The sequence below is a fragment of the Manacus candei genome, unplaced genomic scaffold (genome assembly GCF_025592945.1).
Source record: "Manacus candei isolate 608988 ecotype Guabito, Panama unplaced genomic scaffold, ASM2559294v1 h1tg000015l, whole genome shotgun sequence".
Taxonomy (NCBI): domain Eukaryota; kingdom Metazoa; phylum Chordata; class Aves; order Passeriformes; family Pipridae; genus Manacus; species Manacus candei.
In genome coordinates, this window is record NW_026138063.1 from 14,298,612 (window position 1) to 14,317,516 (window position 18,905).

Consider the following 18,905-nt stretch of genomic DNA (forward strand, 5'->3'; position numbering starts at 1 on the left):
TAAAAAGAGTAAGAAATATACTCAGACAATAATTTTGTAGGCTAGTAAAAATGAAAACTAGGTAGAGTGTTCAATCAATGGGGCACTCCTTTTTTTTTTAATAATTAATCAAAACTATCCATGTAAAGAGATTTTTATATTAGCCTTTTATAATGATAGTAATGTTATCCATTGCTGAGATAGACCTGACTGCTATTCACTGAAGTAGTAGTAGGCTGCAGGAATACCATGCACTGTACTGGGTATGTATTTATATACTCACCTGTGTTCCTGTGCAGAGACTGCTGAAAAATTTTAAAAGCTATCTACTAAAGCACAAATCCTATCAGGAAAGAGGTTTTGTGAGAGACGCAGAGAATATATGAAAAAAAAAAAAAGTCTACTAATTTTAAAACCAGATGTGATAGGTCCCTATGAAATCATTTCCTACTGCTATCGTGCTGATTAGCTGCACAGATTGTGTTACTGGTCTCTTGAACAGATGGTCTATACTTCTCTTGCAAACTCTGGAGTTACTGAACGACAGAGGCATTTAATTCTGAAGTCCTTTAAAAAAATAGTCCTGCTTTAGATTTATTTCTTGATGAAGATTCACATATTTTTACTACAGCGTAATATTTCTCCAAAGCTTAAATCACTACCACTTTATTTCTGGAATGATTCACAGGTTTTACCTCCAACATTTGTTTCGTTATGTTGGTCTGGCTCCCAGCTCCAAGTGCTTTATTTTCTGTCCAGTGCCTGCTACGTTCCACCCATCTGCCTGTGTGACTGAAAGGAAGGCAACATTAAGCAATCTTTGCTTACAATAGCATCTTCCAGAAGAGCTCAGATGCTTTCAAACCCTCTGAACTTTTTTCTTGGGTAAGAAAACAACTATTGTTTCAATGACTGCCTTGAGAACTTCTAGGTAAATATATAGTTGCATGAACCAACTTTATGACTATGACCAGTCTTAGTCTGACACAACACAACAATCAAGTACAGAAAAAAACCAGCTCTTTCCCATCTGTCTTTATGTAGCACACAGTTTTGTCTGGCAGGATGGATTGTGCATACAGACGGAAGCATGTTTAAATACTTCCTGTCAGTATAGGACAGAACTGTAACTACTATCAATGCTGCAAATTGCACTGAGCATTTTATTAACTTGGAATTTATGTTACTGTTAAGTTTTGTTTTGCTTTTCTGCCATGTGTTTTCTTAGAAAGACCTCGAGCTGACAATATATCAACTGACTTCTAATTTAACAACTTTACTGCCTTATTTTATATTTCTGAAAATTATGTTGGAGAATTTAGTACTTGTGAAACTCTAATAGCTTTAGGGCTAAACTCAATACAAGGATCTATAGCAGCACAGCTAGCACACACCATGACAGATAGATAAAGAAGCAGCAACTCCATTTGCTCAGAAGGAGTTGCATAAGTCAAACCCGAGTGTAAAAATTCTACATTTCTGGTAAATAAGCATATGGACTTCAGGGCTCATCCAAGCATCCTTTCAGCTGCTCCCACATGGAGAGGGATGCTTAGTCCCTTCCTCACAGATAAAATTCAGAGAAGCAGCTTTCTAGATGCAGGGACCTCAGCTGTCACAAAAGGATACAACTAATATCTCTCTCTAAATGACTATATAACTTGACTATAGTCTTACTCCAGACTACACACCTATCACCTCCGTGTGAGATGGCAGCATCACTGCTTTTCTGATCATGCTTGTCCTGTCATGCAACAAATATGAGTGGCATATATACAATTGGACATGCATATTATTTGCATGTCTGAGGTCATCCAACCTTCCTACATGTGACATAATGAAATGTTAATTCATACTCTATCAATTTTCTTTTTTAGTTGATGTTCCCTGCTCACCATCTGTGAAATTCTAGCCCACAGGATACTGGAAAACAAAGGCTTTGTCATGTAGATTGATCCTGTGTGTCTATTCACACCTGCTCCAAGGAGTTGTATCTTTACACTTCTTGCTGATCACATAATGGAATGTAAATTCCCTGACTCACCATGTAGGAAAATGGCTTACACAAAGGATTTTCTCTTTCTCTGTCGTATAATTCAACAGAGCCAGGTCTCTGCTTGCTCTTTTAGCTGATTTAGCACCCTCTCACTTAGGAGAAAAGACCAGGGAATATACCTCTCTTAGATAGTTTTTATTACATTCTGAACCAGCCTCTTAGCATCCTCCCTGGGTTTAATTTTTGACTGAGATAAGCCATTTGAGGAGACAGATCTGAAGAGAAATTCCTACTGACCCCAGAGCCTTGAGAGTCTTTAAGGAACACCTTGATCTTCATGACCTTCACTCTGTTATCCTGCAAGCAGTTCTCTCAGAGAAGGTGCTTAGGCAGGGATGGCAGGAATTGTTCGTTGTCTCGCATATTTTTCCACAGAAAATAATGACATGGCTCTTTTGCATTCCTTTTCCACTTTGTTACTAATTTACAAGCTTTTCCTACAAATCTGTAAATCCTTATTAGATAAATTGACATGCCTGTTCTCCAGCAGAGGATATGCCTGGGCTTGTATTATGTGAGAAGTTGTATGGACTATTTGGATGCTAGAATATTTTTTTCTAGGCAGAGAATCTCAGGGAATGGACATGCCTGTTTATCTACAATGGCTCTAGTGCTCTTTGGCATCACTGCTGCTCTCTGTTCTTGTCCACAGGGAAGGAGTTTCAACTGTAAAGAAGTGACCTTATGAATTGTTATTAATTAACACTTCCACATGTAAGTTAGCACCTCTATCATAGGCATACAGAGAGCCTGCTACTCCACATGAAATGCAGGCAAGCAAGTTACCATCAGCTCTGTCCAAACTTTGACAGTTCCTTCCTACATCTTCTGCCACACCAAGCAGAACGACATGCACACATCAATCTTCAAAACAAAGGAATATTCCTGAAGACATAAATGGGAAAGTTATATTGCCAGAACATGTGATCTTCAACACAAATCACATTTACTGGTCTTCTCAGAGTACCAAGGACTTCCCGACTACATGAAGCTTATGAACTGAAAACTCTCCTGGCATGTCTAAATACAGGGAAGTTCAATTTTTTATAGGACTCCAGGGCCCAGAAGTTTTTATTTTCTCTCAAATATTTTTAATTTGCTCTGTCAATCTATGTGGTTACCTCCTAACATTAGAAAATTTAGAAATCTATGGAGTTACATAGATTACAGATTTACAATACTGTTTGAGTTTATATGCTGTTATGGCACATAAATCAGATACTAGAGGGACAAGCTATCTTAGAAATTATCTCAAGGCCGTAGGAACAGAACTAGTTATTTTTGAGTATAGTTGTTCCTTGAAACTTCAGCTTGATCACATCATGTGGATTTATAACCTCCTTGATGCTAAACATTTAAATGTAAGCATTTTCAATACTGTCTGGAGAAGGGTCATGGATCTGCCTGCTATGGGATTGATCAAATTAGTTTTCAGATAAATAGCAGGCAGTTAGACTGCCAATAGCCTAAAATACTAAGGGAACAAAATAAACTGGCTGTAGAAGAAATGTTATCCTTTATTCAAAATAATATATGAGAAAATACTTGCGTAGAATATCAACACTGCTGGCTTCAGGGTCTTGACCACAAGGTGAAACCCAGAAACTCAAGTTCCTGAACCTGAGGACCAAGAAGGAAGCAATGCTGGTGCAACCTTTACTCTGGTGAGTCTATCAGACCTGGGTGGTCTCCATGTCTCTATGTGGTTGTGGGGCAATCTTAAGGAGATGCTTCCTTGAGACAGAGGCAGGAGTCCTGTGCTACAAAGCATCCTCCACTCTGTGAGGGAGAGACATGCTCTTCTCCTGCAGTGTTCCTGTCTTGGAGTCTGAATGTTTGCTCAATTGCTCGATTAACATTTGTGCAATTTTAAACTCTGTGTGCAAGAAGTCTTTTTACTTAATATATATTTAGACCAGGAAATAGTACCTCTTTTCTTATGGAAGCAATCTTGCTGCATAAGAGTAACTGGTACCTATGAATTTAGCCTTTCTAACCTGTAAATCGTATCACAAATTGGCAGAAAAACAGTTTCCATCAAGCTCCTTTTCAGTTCCTTCAAAGGAGAAACAAGTCTGTGGTTAACACATATATGATCCTGAACCCTACAAGTTTGGCATTTACTAGTGTTGTGCCAATGACAGAACCACAAATGTATATGTAGCAAGTTCTCTTACGGAAATGTCATCTCCTTTCCCTTCTGAGATCCAGAAATGTTTCCATTTATGAAAAACATACCATCAAGTGGTGTGTGGAACTTACCACCACAAATGGAGATCTTTGGTCAAATCACATGCATAGGTCTGTTCAAACTGTGCAGTATATAATTTTCCTGCTCCACAAATGGAAACTAAAGAAATCAGTGTCAGATGGTCCTTGTGGCCCGATGTGTGTCACATTGTTTATTTAAACAGATCAGTGATTCTGGGGATCTATTGCACAGCTTAATTCATACTGGAAATAGAAAATGGAAGATAAATAATTCAGCAGTTGAATAGTAAAAGCGCAAATTTTTCCTCTTTTTTCCCCAGCTTGAGGGATGTAGTTATGTGGAAACATTTCCACTGGGACATAGTGATTGTAGCTGGATGTAAAGAGTTTGCATTGGCAATGCTAGGTCCCATCTAGAACTAATCTGTTTAACAGTTCAGTCTGAAGCCACTATCAGTAGAACTCATCTGAAAAGATATTTCTCATGCACATTGACTTTAAAGCAATTGTTTAAATTATTGTTACAATCCTGTTTTCCACAGAGCCTGTCAGAAGGCCTGCCTGGCCTCCACTTACAGCCAGGTTGGAAAGTTTTCTGGGGGTTCAGGATCTCATGGCAAGAGAAAACCTGCAAAATCTCACACAATTCCCAGTGTTCAGTGCTGTGAGTACTTCTGTGGGGTTTCATCCTACAGCTGCATTTTTGCAACTCATTATTAATACAACTTCAGCCACCAAGGTGTAGCTGACCCTCAGATGCACACCACTCAAGATGGGTAAGAGTCTTACACTAATTTTGTCCATCTTAGAAGAAATCCTGTCAAGGATGTGTAAAAGCGTTTAGTTAGAGACTAAACTTTAGGCAGAATAGGTTCTAATGAAACTTGATTAAGCCAGTAACATAATTTAGCAACACAAATGGGTTTTGGTGAACAACAACAACAAAAAATTAATCAGAAAATTAGTTTTTAGGTAATGATCAAAATGCTAGCCTGTTTGTCTGTGAGCAGTTGATACGTAGTGTTGATGAAGTACTGTGGGTTAAGTTCTGTAAGTAAGCATGGGAAATGCACCACTGGATTTTAATTTTAGTGGAAATTTAGAAAGCTGAGATGAATACGATCATATATGTACTTAATGTGTTTTTTAATTGCCTTTGCTACTTATTTTTTTAAGAAGTATTTTTTTTTCCTGTATCAGTAACTAGGCAGAATGGCCCAAAACAAAACAACTTGTCTGTACACTTCACCTAATTTTTGATGGGTAAATTTCAGAAAGGATCAAGATGCAGTGGCTTCTCACCAGACCTTTGAGAGCTGCCCTATGCTAGGAGTGAAGTTTATGGAACTTTTCTACTTTTGCTTTTATCTTATAAAGGTAACAGACATGAAATGTGGGTCACTCAGACAAAAGTCTGCTATTCAAATTAGAGAAAACTAAAAGGTGGCTTTCTAATGCTACCTTGAATTGTTCCCTAAACCTCCATGCAGCTTTGTTAACAAGCAGTCTCTTATCAAATAGACATCAAAAACAGTGAAAGCAAATCAGTCACAGCTTGTGTCCAGTAATTAAATGAATGAGTTGGGGTAAAAAGTTATCTGAGGCTAAACAGAGATATTAGGTGCTAGATGTGATATTCCTGTACTTATTCTTTTTTTTGCTTTTCTTTTTTATTTCAGTCCTCTTCAGTCAAAATGCTTTGGACTATAATTACCTTTTTTGAAAAATCTATTGAATCCATAAGGCAAAGTGCTTTCAAGTAGTACTAGTTATGACTTGACTCTGTATTTAAGACATGAACTGTATATAAGAGGAACAGAAAATATGTCCAGATCCCATCATAAATTAAACAGCGTAACCAAAGCCAATCTTTCTCTCTCTGTTTTGAGCAGCTGCAGATCTGTCACACTGGTCCTAAGCTGCTGTCCCACACCACAGGGGAGAACCAGGGAAATGCTGCTGAAGCCCCTTAGGGCTCCTTGCTCAGCTGTGCAGCCTGGCTCCTGGATCTTGTTGGAGGATCCGTTGCTCAGCTTTCTCCTTTGTTAATGTGAGTTTTCTCCATTGAGATGCTGAATGGCAAATCTCAAAACAGGAAAAACTGCTTACCTTCCACATGGCAATCTGCCACAAGATGTGTCTGCTGAAAACGTGGTGAGAGCAGTTATCAGGGGACACATCACGGAACCACAATACATCAGAAGAACAGGAGACTGAAAGGAAAAAGAAACAGCTCTGTGTACACTAAACCAGCTACTTTATTATGACAAACTAGGGCTGCAGCAGAGGTGTGAACTTTGTCAAATAAGGCACACCACAAAGTCTGAGATTTTGTCCCTGCCTTTCAGTACACTGTGTTTCAATCAAGTGAATAAAGGCTTAGATGGAAGTGACAGCACAGCCAGAGCCATGACAACAGCAAGCCAACTCTGCACCCCACTGAACCAGTGGGAGATGCAAACTCCCTGAAAGGCTAGGATGGCTGGGGGTGCTGTCAGGAACAAATGCCCCAGTTTAACTCTGAGCTCCAGTATCTCTGATAGATGTCTCAGAAAGCTGGCTGCTATCAGCATTGTCAAACATATTTCTGCCCCAACACAGAAGAGCGAAAATAGCTCTCTCATTTCTTATTAGATGTGCATGGCCAGAATATTCCTGTCCAGATTAATAAAGTCATTACTAATTTAGAAAAGCACATCTCACATATCTCTTTATATAAATCCTGCCTCTGCAGGGATAGCCAAGCAGCAGGACATTTTCAAGCACCACCTGTGCAGCCTGGCTAGCAACCTGACACAGACATGGGTGGTCTCCAGACACCAACTGCAGTTGTGCTGACACTGCACCTCCAGCTATACTTAGAGGGACTTGGAAATGTATAATGCTGTGTTAGTAAGTAAAGCCCCTAGTTAGGCTAACTTAAAGTAGCTTTTAATCTTTTCTAATGAAAATCTGCAGTTATGATCCTAAGTCTTTTTCCCAAATACTTCTGCAGCTTTGGGTGCAATCCAACACCCACTGACTTAAAAGCAAAAATCTGACTGGAGAAGGTCATTCTGCTGACAGTCCTGTACCAGCCCCAGAGGCTGAGTCCAAAACTCAGCAGGGGCTCCCCCAACCAACCTAATGCTCCCACTGCACTTGCACAAGACTCCTGCACATGCCATTAGCAGTGCAGAGTTGGCAGGCACTGTGCATCAAGCTCTGGCATGGGATAAGGTGTGCACAGTTTTTCTTCTCTCAAAGAACTGTTGTCACAGCTCAAGTGGTCCTCAGGTAGTTCTTTCTCTTCTAAAGCAATTTGAGGATTTTGCACAACCAGAGCCTCAGGTTCTTGTTTGTAGAGTGCTAGAAGTTGCATATTCGTGGGCTGAGGAAAGACTGATCAGATTTGTCATGTTTTTATTCTTCTGTTTAGTCACAGTGGAGATGAGTCTCCAAGCAAAATAATGTGCAGCCTCAAGGGACCATTGGACTTGGCACTTCAGCTTCACTTCATAAGCATCTCTTTCGCCAGCAGGTCTGAGCTAGAAATAGCAAACCTGGACATGACAGCTGAGGAGAACGAGAGCAGGTTAGGAAGCACTAATGACTGCAGTTCACTTTCAGACTCCCCTACACCTGAGAGAACTGAGTAATGAGTTTTGACTAGAGCAATGTTAATGTGCTTTTCCCTGTTCTGCAGCCCCAATCTGCCTTGCTGGGAGCAGAGCGTGGCGTGGGCTGGCTCTGCTGCTACTCAGGCAATTTCCCTTACTTTGGGAAGATGCCTGTGCAATTTGTTAAGTTTAAAACTGGCCAGCTCTTCAGGGCCAGCATATGCTTGAAGACTGTCAGTGAGAGAGAAGTTGATGTGTGAGGGGGCAACTGCAGAGAGGTCCCCAGGCTGGGGCTGAGCCTCCTCAGTGCAAACATCAACAAGTTTCTATTGAAGTGTCGTTGCATCCTTATGTCACACCTAGAGAGACAGTGACAGGGAGGAAACTCAAAACTCTTCATGAAGACCCCATCTCCACAGGGAGACAGGACCCCATTTTTGCAGTAGCACTTCAGCTCCAGCCTCTGTGCTCAAGTCCTGAGGTAAGGTTTCAGCAGGCAGAAATAAGCTCATTTAATGAGGTCCAGGGGGCATTGTGCCTCTTGCCAGGTCCTCATTAGTGAACTGACTGCACTACAAATAGTAGTCATCAGCCTGGTGCAGTCAGATTGTGCTGCTGGGTCTGTTGCTGATTTACAAAGCTCAGCTGTTCTGCGTTAAGCAATCGCATATGGGAACTTGTTGGAAGCTTCCTTGAAGTAAGCCCTAAAGTAAGTTACATCTTTATGGGAAAATGTTTAAAAATAAAACCATATGAAGAAGCATGCAGGAATAAGGGCTGGAAGGGGGAAGATAGTTCTGTTTTTATTTTGCTATAACTCACTGTCTACATCTGGTAAACAAAAAGAGGAAGAAGCAACCACTAAAAGTGAAGTTACTATTTCAGGAGTGAAGAAAATGGAGATTATTCCAAACTAAGCTTCAAAGATTTTTATTGATCTTAATTTTTTTTCCCTACTCTGGGCAACAGAACTTAAGATTTCTTTGCCTTTATTTCTGTTTCTCCAGTTGGAAGAAATTATTATGGTAGGGGCAGGCAGTGGAAATAGCATAAGCTGGAGTTATCACTCTCCTGTGGCCTTGAGTATTTCATTATTTAGTTTTCATTTGTACTAGATCAGAGCAGATCCTTTATGTGGGATGGTGACTCCAATAAGGACACAGCCTTGAAGAAACGGATTGGTTTCAGTGCAAGTGTAATAATTTCTTTGACTATAAGAAAAATATTGCATAGAAATGTGACCCGAGCACAGCTATGCTGTCAGTGAATTCCAGTCTGAGGGAATCTGTGATGGAGAGCCCGCAACAGAGTCCATCATACATGAACTGTATTGAAGGACATAAATGCATGCTGTTTGTTTTTACCACAGTGCTGAGGGAGCAGTGAGTGACTTTTTGCTGAGTCTTTAGTTAGGAAATGCAGTTACAGTTTACAAGGGAGTTGGCAGAGGTTTCTCAGGAATGATGGGCTTGTGGTCCATGGAACATTATTTAATTCACGGTGGCAGATGTGTTGGCAGACATGGTGGCAGAAGAAATGGTTTCTATTGGGCAGGCCCAGACTTTCCCTTCCTGTAGTCTGATTTCTCATCTTTCACACCTCTAGGAAAAAGGTTCATGAATATCAGCTCACAATGTGAAAAATTAATTGTAGCGACTTATAACCTCTGTTCTTTTCCAGTATGTTTTGCCACAAGATTTGGATTTTTTTCACAATCAACAAGGGTAAAGGAAAATATTTTGAGAAGTTGGCAGAAACATGCTGAGAGTTTAGCAGGAAGCTGAACACTGTATTTCCATGTAAGTATATAAACTGAGATCTTTTTATAAGTAGGAGGAAATGAAGCTTATGTTTTGTGGGTTTTAAAAATAAGTTACTGTGTCTCCCACATATTGCATGAAATAAAAAGTCCAAAAAGCTAAAATTACTCACATATGCACAAACTGGCGCACACAATTTTATCTATAAATATCTGGAATTGATATATTCATTGATAGCTAAATGGTATAATTATCCTCTTAAGTTTGTAGTGGCTTAGTGATCCTATTTCTACCTTCTAATTGTAATGAAGGTGCAGTCTTCAGAGATCTGCAAATCTGCTGAGAGTGGAAGCAGGTGATGGTAGGATATGTGAATAGACTGACACAATCAGCTGCTTGGCTGGGATGCTCCGGGGTTCCACAGGGTTCTCAGCAGCCCAAATGACTCCTGCAGAATACAGACTTTTCCACATCTTCAAAAAACAAAGCACAGCAACAAAAAACCATCCAATGTTCATTCAAGGATCAGCTCAATGACTTTGATACATCTGTTCACTATTAATCACATGCTGCATTTTACTCCTTGTTTTCTTTATCAATATTTTTCATTATTTTATGATATTCATATATTTTCTGGTTTAACTTATTCTGTCTTGGTGTTGATGACATAGTCAGTGGTTTGGATTTCAGTTTTCCCTTTTTCGTCAATGGAAGTTTTACTTTTACATTTCCTCTGGCATGAGGCATCTCAAGTCTGACCCCGTACCAGTTCTTTTAGTATTCTGGATTGATATTTCTTGCGTGAGCACGCAAGAAATCCAGCTCAGCTTTGGAAATCCAATTCAGCTTTGGATGAATTTTGAATATGGTAATTTTAATTTCTATAGTCACAGTTCATTAGTTAACCACAGTTTTATCTCCATATTCTACTTTATCATCTTTATTAATAATGTAGGCATATGTTACATCTAAATTTTGGGCTTAAAATTCTTTAAACTTTTTACCATCCTACTGTAAAACAGTTCTGCTTGATTTCTTTTTCCTGCCCCTTTTTTTCCCCCCAGTTACTTGATTAATCATTCTTTTGGAATACATGTTTTAAATTGAATTTGAAAATTCAACCCGAACTTGTATTTTGGCAAACTTCACTTTATTAATTAGGTCTTTGTCCATTGAAATCTGATTATTTTCCAGCCTTTTGCTGGGATCTAATTTAAATAAGACCCGTAAGTGCAGCAGAGCTATCATTCTGCATATATTTGTCAAAAATCTGCACTTGTTATACAGAAGCAGTTGAATATATTCTTCATTTTGGAAATGAAAATTAATAGGACATTATATGGAGCAGGTGACTCTAGAAAAGGCACCTAGGAAGTAAAAACTTTTTATACGTAATTGGTGGATACCATTTCATTGCTATTAATTATAAATGGAAAAAAATATGAGCAACCTTAATTTTTTAATCTTGTTGATGGTCAAGGGCATTTAGAACTTTTACTCATCAGAATAGATTTTCAACAGCAGAGCTTTCAGAATACAAATTTAAAGCTCTTTTAAACAGTCCTGTCAGATCTCTAAGGAGTTAAATTTCTGATTATTATTTTTGCAAGTGTTTTCTAAAGCATTTTGTGAAAGATGAAAAGAATTGCTGAGATCACGTTTATGATAGAAATGGAGAGGTACAAGATGGGTTATATAAGCTGAAGCTGTGTCAATTTTGTTTGTGTACTCATTGATAAAATTCTCTAAAAAATTTAGTAATTTTGCTGCAAAAAAAGCATAATTCCCTGTGTGATAAACACTGGGCATAAGAAATAATTATTATTTTTAAAAATAAGTCATAATAAATAATTTATGCCTGACAAAATGAACTCAGCATTTAGGTGCCAAATGACTCATGCCAAAATCCTGTCAGCTGAAAAAGTTTTGCTCATTTTTATACCTGCAAAAACCTGAAGAGAGAGTTTGAGGTTTCTGAGTTCACTGAGAAGTGAGACTGTTGTAAACAGAGACACCAAAAGTAGTCTCCTTTTACTTAAAATACTGTTTACTCTCTCCAGTATTTGCTTAATTCTCTTGGATGTTGTTTAAGGACATGAGTCCTATCCCTGCATGACCTCTCAAGGGTTATACTGGGCCTTACCAGTGTCCTCCAGCCAGCAGACAAAGATGTGCATTCAAACGCTGGACCTTTCCTTTGGTACTGAGAGTTACTAGAATAACTCCTTAGAAAAGCAGCTCTTTAGCAGAGTGTCAGAGTTGTGAAGACTTGTGCTGTTCTCACTGTGCCTGAGTGCTGCCTGCTCCTCACTGAAACATGCAGCAGGCAAAGGGATGAGTTCATGTGATATCATGTGTATTCACAGGCATACCTGACCTTCTCCTTAACAAATTTGTGGTTTAGGAATCTGATTATCTGCTGTGGTAGATATTAAAATACAAGAGGAAAATCTTTAAAAGTAAGTTTTTTAAGAACAGGCCAGTAGAAAAGGCAACAACTGGGATCTAGCTCAAGCCATCTGCACAAAGTACATAACAAAGCAGGGTACAGAAAGAAAAATTCTTATTAAGACAGAGAAGGAGATCTGTGAATTGCTTTTATTTCTGTGCCTTAGAAACACTTTCTCCCTCTGATGCCGTAGCCTATGTCCTAACACCATGTTATTTCTTATGCTATACCTTAGGCAATAGGACATTCACCTTGTCTGAGGCCTCTGAATATTACTCCAGTCTTAATTCCTTAATTGGACTTCAGTGCCAGTGCTGACATTCACTTTCTGAGAGTCTGAGTAAGCAATTTAGATGGAGCTGAATCGAAGTCCAGCAGACTAAAAACTGACAGGAGCCCACAGAAAGCTAGATTTTAAAAGACTGGGAAGGATAATGCACGAGATCATTAGAAATATTCTGTTAGCTGAGCACATCATTACTTCGTGACCTATGAGCTACTCTGTTTGAACAAGAGCCCAGTGGAGACACAAAGCCAAGTAACGAAGCCAGTTAAGAAACACATGACATGCAAAAAGATATATCATGGTTTCGTTAATACTACAGGTAAGCCACTGCCACTGCAATGTTAAAGGATGCCCAGTTTTTCCTGGTCAGTTATTTCAGGAAGCTTCACACATTGCTCATCTCTTTCAGTACGTGCTGTGAAACCAATGAGCTGCAGGTCGCTTTGTCAGCTGGAGGAAGGTTTACCTGGTTTTGTCTAGTTTAAGGTGGAATCATGGGGTCCCACCAGTAGCAGACAGCCCACTCTGTAGTCCTTCTCTTACTGAACAGAGCAGTTCAGATTGTCCTATCCTATCCATTTCCTGTTACAAGCGTCTGATCAAATTAATGAAGGTGATTTATAAACAGCTTCCTCCAAACCAAGAATTGTTTATTGTCAGTGTTCTGCAATACCCAGTGCAATGGATTCAAACAAACCAACTCAGAAATATTTAGGTCCCTGAAAACACCTGCACATTCCTCCTTCTTGGAGCATGGCTCTGTACACAGGTCAATACAGATTGCTCATCTGTTTTACCACCTGGAAAGCTTACCAGGCCACAGTAAGCCAATAATCTCCAGTGTAGCTTGGGAAGAAGATTTCCAGACTAACTGGACCCAGACCAAGGATATTTTTTTAATTAAACCAGCTTAAACAGTTAAATTCTCTGAAGTCTAACTGTAGGATGTCAGAAGAAGAAATAACTATTGAGATGCTAGTGCTAGCTAATGAAATAAATAACCATAGTCTCCCAAACACTGTAATATCTGCTTAGTGATTGTTTCTTCTCTCCTGAAGAAATTACTCAGTGGCCATCTCTGACTCTAGAAAATAAAGCAAGAACTAAGGAGGATGCTAAGAGTGACAGCTGAGGTGAACTTTGTCTTTATTAAGTAGTGGAGAACTACTGGTAACTGTAGCATTTTATTTTGCGCCATTAAAAGAGAATTGAAAAGGTTAAAAAAAATCAATAATTAAAAGGTGATAGTTTTGCTTAACAGATGGAAAGAATTTTAAAGATATGGAGGAACCACTAGAGAAGATGGAACACCATATCTGGAAAATGAAAAAGTAGAAGTCAGGGTGAAAAAGAAAACAAAAGGTAAGAAACAAGGATTTGATAATCATTTATGTTCATCTTGTCTGCAACAATTCCAGCAGAAAATCCCAGAAGCAATTATTCCAGCAGATTAACACAAATCCTTATTTCAAACTGCTTCATTTTTCAGACCCACTATGTCACCTGTTTTATTAAACTATCCTTTTTCTGTCTATGCAGCAAACATTACTTCCTCTAAAAGCCTACAACATTTTCTCAAGTACTGGAAGCTGATTCCAAATAGTGTAATTTTCCCTTTGTAAACGTACAATTCATGATTCATGAGAAGGACTGTGTCTCTAACACCAGAAGGGAGTCAATGCAGGCCTGGGGCAGATGAGGCATAGTGGGAAAAAGCAAGAAAAAAAGTGTGTTTGTGGTTATCATGATCATACTGGTACCTAGTAACCATGGCACCATTTGGTATTGCATTGAAATAGAAGTTTGCAGGAGCAAATGTAAAGCTTGATATTCGGTAAAAACTTACTGGCTGGTTCAGGGTTCAGACAGAAATTTATTAAAGCCATGTTACACAACTCTGTGTTGTGTCTGTGATCTGTCTCTTAAAAAAAGAATCTGATTTACAAAAGGATATAGATGTGAAAAATTTATGATTTTTCTACAAGTGTCTGATTTTAGTGATGTAATTCCAAACATTATAGCATTTTTTAAAAATACTGTTGTTGTTTGGTTTGGGATTTCAAAACTTTCCACACAGTAAAAGAGACATTGAAAGGGCTAAATGAATGAAGAATTTAACTATTAAGCAAAAACTATGTTAGCTTTCTTCCAAACTGTTTACTGCCAAAGGTTTATACTGTCTAGAGCAAAGGATTAAAATATATCCAAAATCATATATTTAGTTCCTTACAAACAGCATCTTCTGTCTGAAGTCTGTTTTGATAGAATAGGAAATCTCGTTGCTGTATTTCAGCTCCACTCTACTGGCTGATATTAAAACCTGTGCTTATTTAATCAACATAGGTAAACTGAAAACCGATGACTCCACTAAAAGATATCAGTTCTGAAAATTATTTTCTAGATTAAAAACCAGAATTAAATCCTTCCTCCTGTATTTACTTTCTGACAGTATCTGTGTCCATTTTGATGATACTTGGAAGCTCATTAAGTGAACATGAGGACTGGATGTGTCACCAGAGTTGTGTTCACTATGACCATTAAGGCCCAAAACGTTAATATAAGGCCCCCAAATGGTAATATTATCATTATAATACATGAATATTATATTAAAGTAGTATATTAATAGATCCATGGTCCTCATTTTGATATAAACCAAAGCAATATTGGACATGGTAGTTTTGATCTAACTGCATGCAGTTTAGCATTTGGGTACAGACTTTTGACCCTTACACAAGAGTCTTTATTTTAAGGGCAGAGAACAGACTCCAAGTGACCTCCTTTCAGAAGCAGTTTAAATGTTAAAGTGATAAAACTATGTGAGCTTTGCAGCAGAACACACGTAAAGGTGCCTCACAGAGTGTTTTACTTTTGCTGAAGAAACAAATTGTATTGCACACAATATATTTTTGAAAGTAGGTTAAACGTGCTTTATACATTCACAAAAAAGACCAAATGTCAAAATAACTTAAATGCAGTGTATGTGGTGATGATTTTTAACACATAAGTGAGATCAGACGGGTAAGTATTTTGGCAAAAATCTGTGATACCTTCTGAGTTGAAAAAGAATGGCAATTCTGTGCCAGTTTGAAATGTGACATCTATTTCCACACAGCTATTTCTTTGATGTATATAGAAAGCCATATTTGACACCTTATTTGAAAGAAAAGGTTCCACTCTGTATGAAACAATTCTGTATTAAATGGAAAATGATTTAAAGTGCACTCTTGACTTTTCTGTTGAAACAATGATTTCAGCAGATGGTTCCTGTGATTTCCATAACCCAAAGGCAGCTGAGGAACCATGCCACAGTTTAACATTCTTTGAAGACAATATGAGTCCTTCCACTGACTTCAACAGATTTGGGATTACAATCAAATTTTTATTCAAATGTTCATACCTCATTGGTAAGAACATCTATGATTTTTTTCCCCAATTTGAATCATAGAACTCAAACTGTAGAGCACATTTCCTTTCTTATATCTCACTTCTCCCAGTCAGGTATTGCCATCTTTTTTTGGCCAGTTATCAATGGTTTCCGAGATACATTCAGACGTAATTATAAAGTCCACTGACCTCCTCAGGAAAATCTTAAACTCAGCCAGGAGTGCTTTCATACAAGTGATGCAAATGGGATAGGACACACTTAGTGTTGGATGCACCCAGTCTTGGAGAAAAAATTTCAGCTTCTGTGGTTGTTAACTTTTATATGCAGAAAATAGAATGGAATACACCCCTGTCTCCTATGAAATTTTCAACTGTAAAATACTGTATAGCAGAAGAGCTATAGTAAATTTCTTGTAAAACTTTGAACCAAAATTTTACTAACATAATTTATATCCTGCAAATGACCGCAGAACTGGTCACTAGTTTCTCTTTTGTGAGAGACCATAATGGAAATTCTCCTTCTCCCATTATGCTGACAAGAAAAAGTTTTTCTTTAAGGCTGTTATGCAGCAGGATACGAAACAAGCCGGCACAGGGCCTGTTTCTACTTTTCTAGGGATTTTCTGATATAAGAATCTCCTTTATTTACAAGAATAGCATTTAATTCTTATTTTTTAAAATTCAAAATCAATAAAAAGGAGTGAGTGAAAGAAGTGTTTGAACCTACTTCCCAGGAGGAAAAAAACATGAAAAGTATTAGGGAAAAAAAAGTTTCTCAAAAATTGAAGAGGGTTTTTTATTTATACAGAATCCTTTTTTTTTTTTTTAATTTTCTTCTTTCCTGTGCTTGTATATGTTCCTGATTTTTGCTTTCTCTTGACAAAAGAGAAACTATGAAAAATTAAAAGAATTACACCAAACCCATTCTTATTATAGGAAGGATTTCCATTTCTATTTTTTTTTTTGTTAAAAGTGAGTAAAAAATTGAGCACAATATCTACTTATAAAATTCTGGCATTACTTAGGAGTGCTCTCCACTGATGGCAACACACTGTTCCATCAGGGAAGAGAAGTCAAAGTCTTTACCCACAGGAAGTTGTGCAGCACTCAAAGTTTCCATGGTTTGCAGTGCAGGAAAGTTACACTGCTATTTCTGCCTCCTCATGCAATCAGAAAAGGGTTAAAACCTTTAGCACAGCCAAATTTTACAAAAGAAAGCAAATCCCATCACAAATTCAAGATCAGAAAAATACATAGAACCAAAAAGTGGGTGACAGTGGTGACATACAGGGATCTAGATTTCCTCTCATATACTGCCCAGAGAGGGACTGACCCCTTATTTTCAATGATAGTTCAACCTTAGGCTGCTGCTGACTTTTTTCTGCCTTCTGTAGCCTTGGTCAAGACGTGACTTCCACACAAAATAGTGTGGGAATAATATGGTGAACTTTCCTTTGATGCTTCTTCAACTATGAAACAGAGTTACTGGATTTATTCTGCTGTAACAGTGAAATCTGCATGGAAATGTCTTGGCACATATAGGAATAATTTATTTTGTTCCAGGTAACATGTGGAGATATTTGCATTATACTGCATATTCATTTAGCTGTCATCACTACGGGTGGGTTTCCATTTTCCACTGTAGGTGTTGGTAGAAGACAGTTCCTAGACAGTTACTACGGGAACACATGAAAAAGTGATCGAGAGTAGCCATAAAAACAGGCTAGGTGGAAAACGGCTTCACCTACAGGTATTGATATTTCATTGCACACTTCAATCCCTATTGAGCAATTGCTCATAAAAAGAAAATGCTCTGGTTAAGCTGGCAATGACTAGAAATGCCACATATATATATTGCAGACTGCAGTCCTGAGGAAGTAACAATCTGTCACTCAATTACAGCCCCACCGTGCCCAAGATGCAGGTCATACACAGCCTCCTGCATGGCATTCCTGGCCTGGAATGTGGGTGCCCATTAATGATAAATATGACACAGTAAATAGATGGCAGAAAAATCAGAGATGTGAGGATCCTATACACTGAAATGGAAGTAAAACTGGAATTTCATAGTGAGAGATTCCTATTATCAGACAGGAAAAAAAAAGCAACCTTCCAACTATTGCCAATATTGCAGTGAATCCTTTGACTGCATGATGCCCTCAGTTGAATTGCTTTGCTGCTATTAGGGATGGAACAGCACCAAAAATAGTTGTTCCCTGCACAAACATTTAATTCGTGCTATCTTAATAGCACAAAATTAAGTCACACATTTAGTCATTTTGAATCATACTTATGTTGCCATTTCTTGCGCTGGGCTTGTTGTTTATTTTCTGTGCACACCATGGTTAGTGCACATGAAATGCTTACCCCATATTGTGCCACTTGGGCAGTACCATTACAAATAAACAGGCATTTGCCCAGACAGAAAATTTTGTAGTAACATGCTGAAATATGCCAACAAAAGCACTGAAACAATACTTTTTTTTTCTGAAGGTTCAAAGAGTTTTCTACTTAGAATTTCATTTAGATCTGACATTTCAGAGGTCCAGAAAATTGCAGGACAAAGGTTTCTAGCTTTCATGTGGGTTTTGTTGTGGCTTTGTTTTTGGAATAGGTATTCCAAACAACACAAAGCGTTATTCACTAAAGCTGTATGTGGCCATTAGACCTCTACAGGATATTTTGATTCCTCCCATAATGACATCACTTCTCAGTAAGCCTCCTATATAAACACCTCACTGTTTGGAAGAACATTTATTTTAGTTTTCTGTATTCTTGACTTCTGCTACTTGTGCGGCTGAAAAACTCCCCCGAACAAAGCAAATTACAAAGTATCATTGGAATGGCTAAATTCCATGGAGAAGGCCCCCAAATCACAGACTTAGAACAACCACAAAATGCTGACAAAAAAAGTTGCAGAAAAGTAGTACCTTTTCTATTCTATTCTAGAACAGGCAGTACTGTGCTAAGGGAAGAAGGTGGGAAGCAGAGAAATGTAGCAAATTCATCCTGCCATCAATTTCTGTCTGAATGTTAAACCCTGTTCCACAAACACATTACTTTACTAAAAAAGATTGTGCTGCTTTGCTTGAGATTCAGAGTAAGATAAAGTTGAAAAATAATCTTGTTGAGGTACACCTAGTAATTGGGAATCAACAGGGATAGGCAAGTCAGGGATAGG

General features: G+C 38.2%; 1 long non-coding RNA gene across 1 annotated transcript in view; it reads left to right on the forward strand.

The window, feature by feature from the left end:
- Positions 1-4,415: 4,415 nt before the first annotated feature.
- Positions 4,416-18,905, forward strand: part of LOC127468339 (uncharacterized) — a 36,380-nt gene continuing 21,890 nt past the window's right edge. The window contains exons 1-4 of the long non-coding RNA XR_007903525.1: positions 4,416-4,910; positions 6,139-7,820; positions 9,526-9,644; positions 13,602-13,702. This is a non-coding gene — a long non-coding RNA (uncharacterized LOC127468339). The remainder of the gene's footprint in view (positions 4,911-6,138; positions 7,821-9,525; positions 9,645-13,601; positions 13,703-18,905) is intronic.